The sequence below is a fragment of the Betta splendens genome, chromosome 10, assembly GCF_900634795.4.
Source record: "Betta splendens chromosome 10, fBetSpl5.4, whole genome shotgun sequence".
Lineage (NCBI taxonomy): Eukaryota > Metazoa > Chordata > Actinopteri > Anabantiformes > Osphronemidae > Betta > Betta splendens.
In genome coordinates this window covers 5096024-5111075 of record NC_040890.2, presented here as the reverse complement: position 1 = coordinate 5111075, position 15052 = coordinate 5096024, and positions in this window count along the sequence as shown.

The following is a 15052-nucleotide window of genomic DNA, read 5'->3' as shown; positions in this document are numbered from 1 at the left end:
TTGGAAACACCAGGGGACCAGCAAGTATATGGAAGCACTTTGCTTTCTTTGACTTCACCAAAAATACGTTACGTAGTAAATCCCTTGAATATCAACATTAAACCTTCTATTGTTCTCTCGCATTGTGTAACACTCAGAAGCTGCTTATGTATTAATACCAACAAATAACATGCTTCTACTTATTTTCTCCGGAGACAGTAAAATTTAGTGCATCATAAAGTAACTAATAACACTGTTGGAGAACTTTATAGTTTGTTTACTACTGTTTAATGCTGCCATTAGTTTTTATGTCCTATTTAATGTGTTGGTGTTTAGGAAGTAGATTTTAGATGTTTTTTTGATTGATTCTTTTTTTGATGGTTGCAGACTTAAAATTGTGGCGAAACAACAAATGTTCCACTCACACAAAGAGCTCCCGAACATCTGCTCCAACTGCTTTGCTACCGGCTTGAGGCCTCAGTAATTGATAGCCATCACCACCAGCCCTGTGTTTGTTTTCTGCGGTGAAGGAGGAGGGCGGGGGTGAGTAAACATGGCCTTTTGTGTCAGTTGCTGCAAAACTAATATTGACCTGCGACATGCAGCCCGTCAAATTAAGCACAGTAGCGACAGTCGCTGCTCACAAAGAGCCAATGACGCAACTTATCACCTGCATGAATTAGCTTCCGAACATCACATTCAACAGCTCACAGATGAGAGCAACACTAGCTTCACATACACCTCCTGCAGCTGCACAAGATTGGGCTTGTATTTCATGTTGCCTTCTACGTGTTTTTTTTTTTTTATTGAATTGAATTGAATTTTTACATGTAGTAGTATAGTGTTTTGTTCAAATTAGTTGCATCTTTATTTAATACTTGGCAGTTATAACTTTGTTGGTTCAGGTCATTCTGTACTCACTAATCATTATTTGTTCCAAGCATCAACATAGATATTTATTTCAGGAAGCCAATTCATACATATTCAGTGGACGTGAGCTTGTTTATGACTGTAAAGGGCTAATAGCCCTGCAGCCACTGGCTTGTGGCAGTAATCGCGTTATGATTCTCATTATGTTTTCTGCTCTATTACTGTGTATCACTGCTGATCTAGCTTCCTCTGACCAGGCCTAAACTAATGAGTCATTAATCATACAAAATCATGGATGAAGGTACAAGTAAAAACATTAAAAGAGAAAAGAAAGAAAATAAATTCTAAGTCCATTGGTTCATATGTTTAAATGGCTGTAGTGTCTTAACAGTTTTGTGCTTGGCATAATTGGAGAAGCTGTAGAATCTTTTACCTGCTACTTAAAATTTGCACAGACACAAACTTGGAAAAAAAGACTTAAAAAAATCACCTTTGACCATAAAAGGTCAAACTGGACAGTTTGTTCAAACAGACCTGAAGTCCTCAATATTGAGATTTGAATCTTCTATTATTTTACTTCTGTATGTTATTTAGTACCTACTGTAACTCCTCCAGCATTCTTTCAGCCACAGAAACGATTCAAATATTAAAGCTTTAATTGATGTGCTTGAAGGTTTCTTATTCATATATTTCATGTTTTTCAAAAATTAAGCTTTTTCCAAATCATCTGCAGCTTTGTCTTTAGTTCTGTTCCAATTGGCCCTTCACACCTTGAGGGGGCGCTCATGTTTTGTTTTGTTTCTTGTTTCTTTGTTTTGATTTTGTTGGCCTGGTAATTGTTAATTAGTTTTTTTATTTAGTTTTAGGTTGTATTTAGTATTTTAAGGTTTAATTTGTCCACGTGTTTTGTGGACTTGGAGAAGGCATTCGACCGTGTCCCGTTACCATTCTGTGGGGGGTGTTCCGAAAGTATCGAGTCCAAGGCGCTTTGCCAAGGTGCTGGCAGGTCTCTGTACAACCGGAACAGGAGCTTGGTTCACATTCCTGACAGTAAGTCAGACCTGTTTCCAGTGCATGTTGGATTTCGGCAGCCCTTTGTCACAGTTTCTGTTCATTACTTTTATGGACAGAATCTCTGGGTACAGCCAGGGCCAGAGGAGGTCCGGTTTGGGGACTACAGGATTGCATCTCTGCTTTTTGTGGATGATGTTGTCCTGGTGGCGTCATCAAACCAGGACCTCCAGCGTGGGCTTGTACATTTTGTAGTACAAGGCAGCTGGGATGAAAATCAGTTCCTCCAAGTCTAAAGCCATACTGGGAAAAGGTGGTTTGGCCTCTGCAGGTTATAGGAGAGTTCTTGCCCCAAATGGAGGAGTTCAAGTCTTTTGGGGATGAGTGAGGAAAGAAATGACCTTGAGATTGACAGACGGATTGGTGCGACGGCTAAAGTAATGTGGTCGCTATACCAGTCTATCAGTTCACCAGTCAATCTATGTTACTATCTCAGCTATGGCCATGAGCTTTGGGTTAACAAGTTTGTGCAAGCGGCCAAAATGAGTTTCCTCCTTAGGGTGGCTGGGCACTCCCTTAGAGATAGAGTGATGAGCTCTGTCACCAGGGGGGAGCTCAGAGTAGAGTTGCTGCTCCTCCACATCAAGAGGAACCAGTTGAGGTGGCTCGGGCATCTGTTTCGGATGCCTCCTGGATGCCTTGGGGCAGGGGAGGTGTTCCGGGCATTTCCTATCGGTAGGAGGCCCTAGGACACGCTGGAGGGATTATGTCTCTCGGCTGGCCTTAGAATGCCTTAGGGTCGCCCTTGTAGAGCTGGACGAAGTGTCTGGGGAGAGGGATGTCTGGAGCGCTATGCTTAGATTGCTGCCCCAGTGACCCAACCCTGATTAAGCAGATTAAGATGGATGGAATAGATTAAAATCTTTATTGTCATTGTAGCCAGTACAATGAAATTGGGTGTAAGCCTCAGGTATTAAGAAACAATCAAAACCAATTAAAAAAACTATAAAATGCAATATACAAAAAAGAACAAATATTGCACATTTGACAATCTGAGCTGTTCCGTTTACATGTAGGTCAATCTCCATATTTGCAGAGACAGTATTATTAAATATGTTTAAAAGAAAAAGCTAACAGTGTAACACTGTAGAGAGATTCCAGAGAGACAGGATTGAGTGACATGAAGCAACATTGCCCTCAGTTGGTGGAAACAACAAGTGTCCCAATACCACAAGGTATTTAGTGAGTGACAAACTCTGTCCTCATGGAATTTCACCTTCTTCATAACTTCCTTAACTTTCTCTCTTTTACGTTTGTGACAGTCAAACTGTCTTTTGTTTTTGTTCAGGGCCCCGAACGAATCAGCGATTTTGATTTAATTATAAAGTTAATTCAAGCGATGCCAACTTACCTGAGATTTTTATCCAACAACCAGAAATTAACTACTAGAAATCAACTAAAAACAATTGTTAACTGTTTTTAGTTGAAGTAGTATAATTCAACAACTTTGGCTCCAGTTATTTTACCGCTTAAGCTAAGAAGTAGCGCTGTTTCCTCGTACCAAGCTGATGTTCTCACAAGATCCAGGCCTAAGCCATAACAAACTGGGCCACAACAATTTCCTAGTGGGAAAACAAACCTGATTCCAGGAGCTAATTGGATCTGGAGGAATTTCCCGCTGGATAGTACTGAAGGACACTAAAGCTTCCTACTGCTTCGGACAGGCAAGATCAATATCTCCCTTGATTTCACAGAGAACGTTGGTGTTTCCTCAAAGCGCTGAAAGGGAGCCTTCCAAATTCACAAAGTAACTTTTCTTGCCCAAATTCATTACACTCTTAGATATTAGGGTTCATTCATCTGTTTATTTCCATTTGCATAAATATGTCAATTTCTCTGTTCATATAAAGTGTTCATTTCACTCCTCACACACACATTCATCTACATCTTTTATTTGTTCATTCATTGCTGGTTGTTTCATGTTTACTGCTCATCTTTTATTACTTGTTTTTCATCTGCATATATTCATACCCATTTATTCATATGTCCTGTAGTATTAGTATAATAAAACATTTAAAACAGGGGTGTCTAACGGGTGTCTAAATGTTTTGTAAAGAGGGACAGATTTGGTACAGTGAAAATGTGTGAGGGCTGACCATTCAGTCTTACATTCTTTGTAGCAATAACATTAAATACAAATGAGCTATTTTATAAACTTTTTATTGCCAATGGCATTCTCTTTTTAATTTTCAAGTTTTTAAAATCACTCTGCCTTTCATATTTAAAGACCACATAAATGAAGAAAAGGTTTGGGGAAAAAAACACTTTTTAAAAGATTAAACATCATTAGAAACATGACATATTATTCAGTTAAACGCTCACTGTAGACTTCTAACTTCAAAACAGTGGTCAGTGCATATTCATTGATTCCCCTTGGGCCTAAACAAATATCTTGCCTGCATTAATGTGAGGGGTGATACCGAGATCTTGACTGCAGTATGTAGTCCAGCTCTGGCTCAAAAAACGTAGTTTTGATGCGCAAGATGGAGCTGTTGGTGCCCACTGCGGCACTCGGCAGTCCACTGCAACTCAATAAGCTCCAACTGCAGGTGGTCTGGAGCGTCATCAAGGACCACGGAGAAAGGGGAGGAAAGAAGTTTGATGTCCTTTTAAAAATTGTAAAATCCCAAAAGCGCTGTTGAAACTCATAAACAAGAGATGACATATCTTTTGCGTACATTATCATTTGCACAATGATATTGTTTTGTGGGAAGCTGGTCATAATTTCCTGCAGCGATGGGAAGTGTGTGGTATTGGGCCGCTCTTGTGACAGGTGTCTTTGGAAAAGTAGCAGCTTGGTCCGAATGGTGGTTATCTGAATACAGTTGACTTACCATTGCGTTTTGCTCCTGAAGGCTTGTGTTCAGCACATTAAGATGTTGTGTATGTCAACTCAATGTCAATGTCCCAAATCAGCCAGCCAAACAGGACCAGATAGTTCTGGGATGGGTTTTCCCTTTTTTGCCAAGAATTGTCCAATTTCCTCCCTAAGAAAGTAGAAGCGCTGTAGTGCAGACCCCCGTCTGAGCCATCTTAAGTTATTATGATACACAACATCTCCGTATTCAGCCTGGATGTCAAGCAGAAACTGTTGAAACTGGCGAAACTGAAAAAACTGAAACTAGAAGCTCTTCACTTGTGTTCATGTAATTGTCCACTCCTCTCAAAGAAATCAGTAACTGAGCCATGTCAGATGCATCAGTGCTTTCATCTCAGGCTAACAAAAACAAAAAAGTTAATATTACTGATTTTCATTTGAAAATCAATAATATGAAAATTTAAACATGGCCCCTCGTCCCTCTTTCTACCAGTACAGCAAACGTCAAAAGTGAATTTATGGTGACTCATGCATGCCTGGGGCACCAGGCATCAGGCGTGGAGGTTGTGATTAAAAAGAGGTTCCAGGATCAGCTAGATCAGTCAGGGTAAAAGAAATGTCTACCCCGTACAAGAAAATAATTTGGCGCGCTCCCAAAGATGTTATGGAAGAATGGAAAGAGGCGTTGGGGTGGTCCAGAAAACCAGAGTGAATTTATGCTGCGTCCAGAGCCCTTCATCTGTGCCTCATAGCAATTAAATAAAGCTGGGTGCGGACTCTTATGGCTACATGTTTCAGTACAGTATGGGCGAGATGACCAGTTACAGGCTGGTGAAACATTTTCGCCAAAGACTGTGACAACGCCGTTTACAGTTATTAACTGGGGGATCCTGAAACATGTGATACCTGTAATTACCCTAGAGCAGGTCTTGGGGATTCTGTAGAGACAGTCGGTTTGGACTCTCCAATGTTGTCTCTGGTGGAGAAGACTGAGATGGCGGATAAAAACATGTCTGTTTTCAAAGCGCCGTGGTTGACCCACACTGCGCCCTCAGTATGCTGGTTTTACAAGGTTGTTGTTGTAAAACGTTGGGACAGAGAAGGAATTGTGCGTTTTTTCTGTTCAGCTCAGAGTGTGGAGTTTTTCTGCGTGCTCCTAAAATGCCGGTCACTACGTGGCAGATTCTGTTTGACCGCTGGGGGGAGGAGATCACCCGCCTGTTCCAAGTGAGTCAGGATTGGAGGGAGATTGTTACATAAATTGTATCAGTACTTTAGAGGAAAAAACACCCTCAGATATTTGGATGTGCTAAAAATGATTGTCCAAAGTTATCACAGCAGCTTCAAGATGGCACCGGCTCAAGTGACATCTGAAAACAGATTAGAGGTTTTCCAAAATTTGTACGGTTCATTCCCCTTGCGCCATAAAAACAAGTCGGGGACCTTGTGTGAATCTCCAAGCTGAGAGGTGTGTTTGACAAGAAATAGACGCAGGGGTACACTGATTTTTTAAAATAAGCGAGTGTGTTCCAAGACAATGAGCCGGTAGAGGGCTCCTTTTATGATGCAGAATTACAGAAAGTGTAGGTTTCTGCAGACAAAGCTTTTCATGTGGAAAGGATTCTGTGTCGGCTTAATATATACTAAGAGGTGTGCCTCATGTTTTAGTTGAGTGGCAAAACTGGCCAGAGAAGTTCAACAGTTATGTTAGAGCGTCAGATGTTATAGACCTATAAACAGACAAGCCCGACCTGGAATATGAAGAACGCAGGTTTCTATATAACCCTACCGTCCAACGCTAGTTTGAACACATTCAAAGATAACACCCCCTCTGAATTTCGCACGGATCTGACACGGCATATAGATTTAAAAGCAGCTTGGGAAGTTGCAGACCTGTTGAACATGCATAACATAACAATACCTCAGCTTATTTTAATTGGATGGATATGTAGCAGCCTGTGTGTTATGTGCTGGATCTTGAGAAGGACGTGTGGGTTTCTACTGGACCTGGGGTACAATTGTCACTTACTTTAAAGTGAGTCTTTACCACTGACACCAGACACTACAGTAGGTGAATCTTACGCTCCTCTTTTTCTCTGTGTGGCGGTCGAGGGTCAATACGGTGACGTTATCAAAAAGACGTTTAATCCTCCACTTTGCCGCTGTCAAAGAATTACATAGAGAGCATATATACTGAAATTAAGACGGACCAGAATACGCCTGTCAGCTTTAGATACGGGAAAACAATTTTAACCTTGCATTTTAGACCCTTGAAAAGAATAAGGCCGCTACTTTTCATATGGATTCGTATGGATTTTCACTACTGTGCACTGTGTTTCATATCCACGGTTAACATTCATCAATGCTGCGCCTTTGTAGGCCTGCATCTCACTGCAAACTTACAATAAATAATTGCAAAGAAATGTGTGTGTTAGTATCAAGTGGCCAATGATAACTAGAATATCAGTTTGCTCAGCCATCCAAAAACTACTAGAATAGTCGTAACCGGTAGAGAAAACTATGACGGGGAGCTGGACAGTTCCCTGCTCCATCCAGTAATAGACACTGCACACACACACCACAAATGATTCCTATACATCCATTTTCTAACGCTTGTTCCATTTGGGGTCACGGAGGTGCTGGAGCCTATTCCAGCTTGCTGAGGACAAGAGGCGGGGTACAGCCTGAACAGGTCGCCATTGCAGGGAAAAAGATGATGAAAAAAATGTTCCTAAAAAAAATAAGTAAAACAAATCAAGAGAATGAAAAATAAATTTTGACCTTGAGAAATGTATGCTCTTGTTGTGGAATTGAATGAACTGACTAGGACATCTTCACAGAGTCTGCAACCAACAGCAACTTAATTGACTGGAGGAGTACACATCATTAGTGACAAGTTACACCAGCAAGTGCATTGATGATGTCGCAAACAATCATCTCACGTTTCAACCAGAAGGATAACTAAAAAGGTTTATGTCTGAAAATACGTGACTCTGCATTCAGCTCAGGTGACTAAGAACATCAAATCCGGGCCATCAGAGACACAAAGCCCAGAGCATATATATAGCACCACGACTTCACGGATACATGACACACGATGCATGTGGCAGAACATCCAAGCCATCACAGAGCATAACCACCTGCAACAGTAATGGCTCACTCCTAGATGCACTCAACAGCATATATGCCCATTTTCAAGCACAAAACAATGTGACACAGAGGAAGACCACACCTCCTTTCAACAACTAAATACTTTGCTGAAAACTCTAAGCAGAGTCAATCCATAAAGCTGCAGGACCAGACAGTAATTCTGGCAGAATGAGGAGAATGTGCAGACCAATTGGCACATGTGGGGGTTAGAGGCAATGAGTCAAAAAGAGGTAGAGTGAAAGCCAAGCCCAGGATGCAGACAGAGACAGATTTGTATGATGCAGCAGGAGCAGGACACCGCAGTGCATCCACAGCTGAAGTGGGTTGTTGTGCTGGAGCAGCCACAGTAGCTGGTGGAAGGCTTGGTGTACCTAGCGAGAGACTCAGCCATAAAAGTATAAAATTTGAAGGCTGGAACACAGTGAATTTTGTTGTAGTCTAATAAAGTAATTAGGTAAAGTAAAATAATCAAGTAAAATAATCCAGTGGGAACTAGGCTCCTCGGGAGAAAGTCTTTGAGGGATCTGAGTGACTGATGGTGCTGCAGTGATGATAGACTTTGGCTGAGAGTAGCGTAGGAAAGTAAAGCAGGAAAATGCTGGGGCTGAAACAGACCTTGATGCTAGTTGCCTGGCGACTCTGAGCAGACTTACTGTTGTAGTGGTAAGGAGGGTTTCATGACCATTTTGTGACGTCTCTGACTTAAAAAAACATGTTATCCCTCCGGAGGTTACTATCTGAAAATGGAGAACAGGTTGAACTCTGGTCTTTTAAATCTCTCAGGATGGATGGAACAAGTAAGCCTGAATGATAGGCAGACAAACAGTGTTTTTGGGGGGGCAGTGAAATTACTGTACATTCCTCTACTCTCAAACAAGCTTAGGCCACAGTGATGCCTCCCAATTAGCCAATGCCTTAGCAACAACCAACACAGAACTCTATGAAGTAGATAAGGACACCGGTGGAAAGGACAGACGACCTGGCAATAAAATGGAGGTGAAGAAGTCCCTAAATAGTGAACAGAGACAACACGTGGAAAAAGGACAGGAAGTGCATGTGGCTAGACACAAGGGGCAGTAACAAAACAGGCCAGAGACAGTTACCTAGTGAAGCAGTGCTATATACCGTATTTTTCGCCATATAAGACGCACCCAATTTTAAAGGAGGAAAATCTAGAAAAAAAAGATTCTGAACCAAATACTGTAGTAAAATATTTTATATCAACTGTATAAAAGTTAACAGCAGTTTAAGAACAATTGTATGCCAAACATGTAACATGAACAGTCAGTAAAGTCAGTAAACACTGAAAGTGAAAGTGATCAGGATCCGGAGTCACAGATCGGATCTTTTTCGGATCAGTAAAAAAAAAAAAAAAAGACAAACATACCGGTACGTTTTGTCTTTGCACCCACTCATCACTGTAAAGTTCACCATTGCCCCCTCGTCATCTCCATCACTGTTCCGCTCCGCGGATCTCTGCATTCGCCGTATAAGATGCACCAACTTTTCCCCTTCAGTTTTGGGGAAAAAAGTGCGTCTTATACGGCAAAAAATACGGTAGTTTTAAATGTGGCGATATACTGTAAAATAGCCTATGTAGTGGTATATTTTATATAGTGGTATTTTTTTTCTTTTGCGAATAATATGTGTAATAGATGCAGCTAATGCTTAAAGAAGAGGTGCTCAAGTTTGGGGATCTCATCAAAACCACCTCACTTTAAAACATCCGATTTAAATCAGACTTTTGCACTTGTGTGAATATAAAATAAACAAATTACTCTTTGAGATGTATGAGAAATTGTTTGACTATATATATTAAATAAATGTCTATTTAAACAAAATTGAGACCAAAATGAAAATTTGCTACTCTAATCCTCAGAAAAAAGAAAATAAGTCTGAATAGCTCATAGCATGATTTTTTAAGATTTTCCCTTTGGCTGATTTTACAGTGAATGACTGTATTACTAATTGAATGACAAAGCTGCTGCCTGCAAATCATGACACATCTGCATTAGTGTACAGTAGGTGTATAACTTAGTATTGTTTCAGAAAGTAGTCAGCATCTAGCTATGCTGGCTAAATTGGTGCAACGCTTGCAACGTTTACTTCTTAATAACCCACCAGGAACAGGTTTACAGGAACAAACTGGAAGTGAACTGAGTAATATCAGATAACCACTATAAAGAAATCAAATGCTCAACGATACCTGTACATGTCAGTACTTCAGGACACTGAGAAAGATGCTACATTCCAATGTATACATTTTATCTTATCATACATACTATAAACACATTCCAATATACATGCCAAAATGTTCACATACTGACAGACCACCTGATGACAGAGCTGTGGTGTTGGCTCAGCTTAAACAGCAGTGAAGCTAGAACATAATGAATATTAGGTCAAAGACCTTAAGCCTAGTAAGCCATGCCTCCATCAGGTGTCACCCTGTCACCTCTTGGATCCAGCAGCTCCTACACTGTCACACTGTTCTCCAGAGTTAGCTCGTCATCATCTTCATCATCCTCACCATCATGAGCGCTGCAGTGTATTTCCCACTGGCAGGATGTGAAAAGTTTTCTGAGCATCTCGTGTTGTCTTCCTCAGAGTCAAATTAGTTTGTGAAAATCTGTCAGTCTGTTAAGAAGTAAGCTAAGAAGTGTCAGCTGCTTAGCGACAGCCGATCCTGAGCCACAGGGCTCGTCTGACACACACATACACACACACAAACACACACACACCCACACACACACACACACACACACACACACACACACACACACACATACACACAAGTGTAAGTGCCAACATGGAAGACTGTGTGTGTTTCTCCCAGTTTTGGCCTGTGTGTGAACCGTATGCTTGTATCCCCTCTCACACAGCTGTGCTCTCCGCCTCCCTCGCCTAAACATCAGCGGGGGTGATCTGTCTTTTCCAGTTTCACCTGAGGGTGAGCTGCAAGCATCTGCAATCTGTCGGCTGTCACTCTCCATCACTTTTCAATTCTCATTCCCCTCCACTACACACAAACAGGAGCTCGACTGCTACAACTCTTTAAAGACTTTGGAATCAACTTGAATCATCTGACTACAGTTCAGCATCTGCTTGGTAATGAAGGGACCTTGATGTTGGGAGGCTCGACCCTGCATGGTCATGTCATTTTGCAATTACATCCCATTAAGAGTCTGTGCAAATTGAAATTAATGACAAATTAAAGGTGACAGAGTTTACAACAAGCAGCCCCTTTATCAGGAGTGGGCCCGAAATGCAAGAGCATGTCCAGCTTCAGCAAACAGAAAAGCACCTGGCTGAACCATTGACTCATCTGTCAAGTAATTATAAAATGTAAAAGAGAAACTTTAGACTGATTTTTGTCTGGGTGACTGAACAATTAGTATTTGAACCTAATATATCAGCTTCTTTGAAGTGGTTCTCTACACTTAACACAGTGTGTAAAAGGTTTCAAGCAGAAACAGGTAGATGTACTTTATATGGAACCTTAGAGTTAATACTCCGTGTCTCCATGTGTCACAGCTTCCTGAGAGATCTTCCTCTACTTCTTTGAATACAGCTGGATGATGCTAACACTACCTGAACAGATTCAATGGCACATGTCCACTAAGAGACAAATAAAGAAGTGAAACAATGAAGGCGTAAAGCTCTGCAGAAGCAAGTCTACTGTAATTAAATAAATAATATAAATACATTTTTAAATGTAAAGAGGAGAATTCTCATAGTTTATCATCTCTACTGTCTGTGACTACTAAACGAGCAGTACATTCACAAAAAAGGAGATTTATATACTGGTCACTTAATGACACCAATAGAAACAACACTCAGGGTGCGTTAGTGTGTACACCCTTAAATCTCTGATTGAGGCTTAATTGTATTTCAAAAGATCTAACTAATTAGATTATAGAGAAAACACAGGCCAATTAACCTTTTACTGAAACCAACTGGAGGGATCCTAATTAAATCAGTTAGAAGCTGGATTTCACTCAAACGTCCCCTGCTTAGCGTTCATTCCATGGACGCCTGTGAGGATGTTCTTGTCCCTCCTATTTCAAGTATTTCAGGTTTAAAGCCCATAGTCTGAAGGCACCATTCATTTACTCAGTTGATGAAGAGTAGTAGATAGATAGAGAGTAGTAGTAGTTTAATGATTCTGTAAACACTTCTAGAACACAATCCTGCAAAACCCAGAAAACCCAGGCCAGCCTGGTGCCAGCCTGGCTGAAAAACATTCAACTGCTAACTATAGAGTCTAATTTCCTTGCGAATAATTATTTGGTATTTTGATTATTTTGTCACACATCCAGCAAACTTGAGGTGTGTTGATGCAGTGCATGTTTCTCATGTTGACACAAGTGGATCATTTTGAAACTATTGTAGCTTGTAGACAAAGAGTAAAAGAAACACCTCCATCTTCTATTAGTCAGCTACTTTCTGGTCATTTCTGGTCAGCAGACAGCTGATGGACACTTTTGGACCTTCTCCTGTCAGATATAAACAGCCTTATTTTTAGCACCAACAATGAAAGTCCAGAGCAGTGTCCAAAATCACCTGTGAATAGCTGCTTTTGTTACACAAACAGGGCCATCACGGGTTCACCACAAGGGGAGGGAGGCACGCTAAACCTGTGCCTCACTATGCCATCTTATGGAGATCCACACACATGCGTTTTTTTCATTTCATACATATGCAAAGTATAAGAGATGTGACAGTTTCTTCAGGCTTTCCTTAATTTCTTGTAAAAATTAAATGAAACACTTTCAGATCCCCCTTTGTCTCACTGACTGCATGCTCTCACTTGTGAGTTGTGGTTTTATTTTAAAAATTATAGTATGTGTTACTGGTAAATACAACTGAAATACAATAAAACTCATTTTATTGTTATTTTTTCAGTAGCATGCACAAAGTTTGTCACTGCATGAATTCAAAACTCAAAAATGCCCCCTTTTGGAGGGAGGCAGTATCTGTTATGACAAGCCCATAACAGAATAGGCTGGGGGTGACCAGCAAGCCAGGTCACTGCCACATGTGAGATGTTGTGTTATGTGTAAACTTCTCTAAAACAAAGTTTTTCTCTTGTTGAATTACCGTCCAAAGTAACGAATTTGCTCTGTGTGTCACGGATCAAATTACTAAGTTGTGATGCATTTCTAAAGTGAGGGATGTCACTGCATGAAGTCAGAACTCAAAGTTTTTTACTACATAAAGTCAGAACTCAAAGTTTATTACAAAGTTAGAACTCTAAGGTGCCCTGTTTTGGAGGGAAGCAGTATCTGTGGGACAGGGCGGTGAGCCGGGGGTGGCGCATTTCAGAATCAGAATACACTTGGCCAGCAGATGGTTTTGTGTGCACATGAAGCTTCGAAAAATGAACCCTTTCTTGAACCAATTGGCTCAATTGATTAAATGCCTTGTGAGGCTTCATCCCACCATAACTACAAAATCTCATTGGTGTTTTCAGAAAAAATACTCCTCGTAACTGTCATGCATAGAATTTGACGCACCAGCAAAAGAGGGAAGGAAAGACAGGACTTAAAGGAAAACCTCACCAATTTTAACTGAGGGTTGACCAAAACAACCTGGGGTAGTGTGTAAGAATGAAGGGACACTCAGATTCCGCCATATTATCTATGCCAAGCCATCCTGCAGTTCCTGTCATGATAACAAAATCCTCTGAGACCAAAATGTTTCAGGCTGCTCCTGCCCCATTCCTGCAGTACGTCCCTGCGTCAGCCACTGTGTCTCAGCCTGCATCCGCCACTGTTCCACTTACCTGCTGCCCCTGGCGCCAAGCCACGTCTGATCTCTGCTGCTCCTGTGCAGCCATCTTGCCCAACCTAAGCTCCTTCTATGACCTTCTAAATCACGTCCTTCAGTTGACCTCTGACACCACTGCAGGTCAAGTTAATGTGTAGTTTGGGCCTGTGCTCTAAAGCTAGCTACAGTTCCTTTATTCTTACTCCTGTATCTCTATGACCATAGCAAAGTGAGAAAGGCCGTAGCACTGTCATCCTCACAAGGTTTAGTGATCAAGCAGCCCTCTCGCTCTCAGGCTGCTTCAGGAGGTGGGGCTGATGGGGCTATACGGTAGCTCGCTGAAGCAGCAGGTTCAGAAATGAAAAACAACAAAAACACTGATGACTTTTATGGATTTTTTTAGATAATGGCATTGCTGCAGGATGTGGTCTGCTTGTTCATTCTGCCAAAAAGAGAGAGAGAGTAAGAGGGATGGAAAGTTGCAGATGAGATAAGGAAGAAGAGAGAGGGGTAAGAAAGAAGGACAAGAAGAGTGAGGGAGTTCATCCATAAGATTGGGCATAGTGTTTAAAAAGGCAACAGAGAGCAAAGATGATGGAAAGATAGACGAGAAGACAGAGAGGAAGGAAATTCAGGGGATGCACCGAGTTGTGAATGTGGTGTTTCCTCTTCCCATGTCTGCGTTGTTGTGTTCCCAGCAGAGGAGCCTATCTGAGCCATCTAAGACCTAAGTGAATTACAGTAGCAGGAGATAAGAAGCCCAGGCTGCTTTCAGGACAATTAGATCTGCATGATCATCTTGGGGCATTTTCAAAGACTATCTATCGGTTTCCCATAGAGTTGATTTAGAGGCTGTTTGTGCAACATTTAATTCCTGCTCTTTTCATGTTGTTGCTACTGTAAGTTACTCATACAGGTTCACACATAGTCCTTTTTTATTTCCATTAATACAGACGAAACATAAGAGGAGGGTGGGGGAGGTGACAGTTTGGCCCTTCAATTGCCTACAGGCATCTTTTGGATTCAGTTTATGTTTTCTCTGTTGTAATAACAGTTCCTGGTTAATGTGTCCTGATTAGTGTCATTAGTTACACCTGTGCCTTAATTTGTATTTAAGTTTGGTTTGTGTTCAGTCTGGTTTGTGTTCAGTCCTTTGTCAACCTTTGTCAGATAAGTTATTATTAGTACATCCTCCCCTCTTTTCTTGCTTGTCTGTCTGACCTGAGTTCTGAGGGAGCCTAGTAAACTTGTTATTTTAAGGCTTTAACAGTCTGCTTTGGTGTGCAGCCAGAATAAACAGCATAGTTTTTAACAGAGGATGGGTAATGAGTGGAGGTACATGAGATGAGCCTGTGAGGTCTGATAACAATGATGACGATTCTTGACATGTGGCTG